Source organism: Elephantulus edwardii, unplaced genomic scaffold, assembly GCF_000299155.1.
Source record: "Elephantulus edwardii isolate Elephantulus edwardi_28Jun2011 unplaced genomic scaffold, EleEdw1.0 scaffold00003, whole genome shotgun sequence".
NCBI lineage: Eukaryota > Metazoa > Chordata > Mammalia > Macroscelidea > Macroscelididae > Elephantulus > Elephantulus edwardii.
Window position 1 is genome coordinate 36,035,028 of NW_006399753.1, and position 3,776 is coordinate 36,038,803.

Consider the following 3,776-nt stretch of genomic DNA (forward strand, 5'->3'; position numbering starts at 1 on the left):
CCATCTCATCTCTCCAATGTCTAATATGTCAATATTTATGCGTTCCATTTCTTTCTTAACAATTTCTAATTTTCCTTCATTCATAGCTCTCACATTCCATGTTCCAATCACTAGGGTCAACTGTTCCTCCTCCTTTGTATTTCCATACTTGATAGTTCTACCTAGGTTGCCCTTTCTGTTAGTCTGCATGTGTTATGTTGTGCATAGGGTTTTCAGAGTTAGATAAGTTTTTAAATTTCTCTGTATTTTAGTTTTCTCATCTGGCAAAATAAAAATCTACTGTGAGGATTAAATGAATTCATATGTATCAATATCTTAACGTGATGCCTGGTCCAGAATAACTTCTTAGAAAATGGAAAATCTACTCACTCTTCTTGTCTGTGATTATAGACAAAGAGCCTAAGCATTGGGAATGGTGAAATATGAAACCAGCAAATCCAAAAGAGATAATTCCTTTTTTTGTGGTTCCCTGTGAATGTTCATAGTCCATTAGGATTTATCAACTACACCTTCTTTTTCATAATATTCAAATTTCTTATCTTATGGTTAAACCAGTATACCTTCACTTTGTTCTTCAATGGCAGAGTTGGTGCTTGGTCGTTTTGTTTCCTTATTACTCAGTTGTCCTTGATAAATGACCAACACCATCCCACTGAAATGGTTCTCCCAGAGGTCACTAGTGACCTACTTGTTATGCTCTATTTTCTCTCACCTCTCTCTATCTTTTGGAAGCAGGAGTTGCATACACTTTCTAAACAGCATGCCTCCGGAAGCTCTATGAACTTTGATAGTTGTCTATAGTTGTAGAGGGGCTTCAGGTCTTTCGTTCATAAGGTCACTATGTGTTGTGCTTGACTCAAAGGCAATCAACAACAGCAACTCTATCTTACTGGTATCACCACATAGTACTTTAAGTTTCTGTTCTTGTTCCCTAGTCCTGCCAAAGAATAATATCTAGGTGTTAAAAATCCTGATTCACCAGAGCCAGCACTGAAATCATCTTCCTCTCCAATAGCTCCTCTGATCTCTGGCTTGCAATGTTACCATCAGGTCTGTCACTAATCTCAAAATCTCAGTGCCACCTCCTTCCACCAACTGATCCCTTAGTGCTTACTCAGGTGACCCATCCTTCCTCTTCTCATATGCGTTGTACTTGTTGCCACTAATAAGATCTGACTTGTAGCTCAGATGGTATTTCATTCTTAAAAAGTCTGATGGCTTCAGGAGTCAGCGGCCATGATGGCTGTGGGGCTGGGAGGCTGACTGCCAGGATAGGAGCAGGCCCCATGCCCTGAATCTTGGCAGCCGCCTCTGCCACCTCCTCTGAGCAGTTCAGCATTTCAGCATGAGATCTTCCAAGGCCTCCATGAGGACCTACAGGGGTTACCTGATGGCAGGGACCCAAGAGAAGAAGTTTATTAGAGATTTTGATGAAAAACAACAAGAAGCAAGTGAAACGCTGGCAGAGATGGAGGAAGAATTACGTTATGCACCCCTATCTTTCCATAATCCCATAATGTTCAAACTTCAAACCTACTGGAAAGGCCTTGTCAAATTGCATTGGGAAGTGAGAAGCACACCTTTGACAGCCACACCTGGGGCCGAGGAGACCTGAAATTCAGTATTTATGCTGTGGAGAATGAGTACATGAATCAACTAGTATCAAAGGGCCTTGCTTCTGCAAGGCACTGACAGCTTGAACTGGGCCACCCAGAGTATTGAGCGCTCTCATTGGATTGCCACGGTGGATGATTGGATTAGCTCAGAAATCACAGAGGAGCTGGGGTAGGAGCAACGAGACCAGCTGGAATGTACCAAAGGCAGATTGGTAAATACAAATGAAAACTTGAGCAAAAGTTGGAAGATTCTCCAGTTAATGTCCAGAAAAGTGGTGACTAATAATCTGCTGCTTTCCATTGTCATCTTACTGGAGCTCATCATCCTGGGACGCCTGATTTATTACAAATTCTTTCGCAAGCACTGAAATTCCTATAAAGAAGGATTTATGGACCAGAACTTTGACCCTCTGAGTGAATATTAGGAACATGGAATAAACTGACCTCATCCACTTTATGTCTGGATTTATTAATTTTTTAAAAATGTATAAAGAGACTTTATTAGTTTATTCTTGGTGTAGAGGGGGAAAAACAGATGAGTTGTGGGAGGATATCAAGAGCATCATCCAGGAAGAGTGCAAAAGGTCATTACAAAGACAGAGGAAGAAAAAAAGACCAAAATGAATGTCAGAAGAGACAGAATATTACACTAAAGCACCAAGAAGCCAAAGCACAGAGAAGAATTCAAGATATTAAAGAACTGAACAGAATATTTCAAAAGGCAGCGTGGGATGACAAAGTAAAATATTACAATGAGAACAGGTAGGTCCCAGAATAAAAAAAAATTACAATGAAATGTGCAAGGAGTCGGAGTCAGAAAATTAAAAGAGCTGAACTTGCTCAACATTTCTCAAGCTGAAAGAACTGAAGAAAAAATTCAAACCTCGAGTTGCTATAATCAAGGATGCTTTGGGCAGAATATTAAATGATCCAGGAAGTACTAGAACATGGTAAGAGTATACAGAGTCGCTGTACAGAAAGAAATTGGTAGACATAGAAGAATTTCATGAAATAACATATGAGCAAGAGCCTATGGTGATGAAGGAAGAAGTTCAAGCTGCTTTGAAGGAATTAGCAAAAATTAAGGCCTCAGGAATAGATAGTATACTAACTGATGTATTTAAACTAACAGATGCTGCCCTACATGTGCTCACCAAGTTGTGTCAAGAAATCTGGGGGATAACCACTTGGCCAACTGACTAGAAGAGATCTATATTTGTTCCCATTCCAAAGAAAGGTGATCCTACAGAGTGGAAATCATCAAACAGTATCATCAATATCACATGCAAGCAAGATTCTGCTGAAGATTATCCAAAAACTACTGGAATCGCACATCAACAGAGAACTGCCAGAAGTGCAGGCTGGCTTTAGAAGGGGTTGTGGTACTAGGGATATTGTAGCTAAAGTTAGATGGATCTTGGCTGAAAGATGGGAGTACCAGAGGAATGACTATGTTTCATTAATTATGCAAAGGCATTTGACTGTGTGGATCACAACAAACTGTAACTGACTCTGAGAAGAATGGGAATCCCAGAACACTTGATCGCGTTAATGTGAAACAAGTACTTGGACCAGGAAGCAGTTTTCAGAACAGAGCAAGGAAACACTGCATTGTTCAAAATTGGGTTGAGTGTACACCAGGGATGTGTCCTATCTCCATACCTTTTCAACTTTTATGCAGAACAGATTATCCAGGAGGCTGGGCTCTATGAGGAGAAATGTGGGGTCAGGATTGGTGGAAGATTCATCAGCAATCTGCATTATGCAGATGACACAACACTGATTGCTGAAACTGAGGAAGACCTGAAGTGCTTGTTGCAGAGGGTCAAGGACTGCAGAGTATCAAGGACTGTAGCCTACAATGTGGATTGAGTCTCAATGTCAAGAAGACAAAGATTCTCACCACTTGGCCTATTGGCAGCATCAGGATGGATGGTGAAGAGATTGAGATTGTTCACAGCTTTAGTATGCTTGGCTCCACAGTTAACACTCTTGGCACCAGTAGCCAGGAAACTAAAAGACGTATTGCGATGGGAAAGTCTGCTGTTAGGGACCTCTCCAAAGTACTGAAGAGCAATGGTGTTTCTCTTGAGACTAAGGTGCATCTAATACAGGCCATGGTCTTTGCAATCACTTGTTATGCATCAGAGAGTTGGACAA

At 40.8% G+C, this 3,776-nt stretch overlaps 1 pseudogene; it reads left to right on the forward strand.

Annotated features, from left to right (window-relative positions):
* The window catches only part of LOC102854585, a 5,137-nt pseudogene extending 3,153 nt beyond the window's left edge, over positions 1-1,984 (forward strand).
* The last annotated feature ends 1,792 nt before the right edge of the window (positions 1,985-3,776 follow it).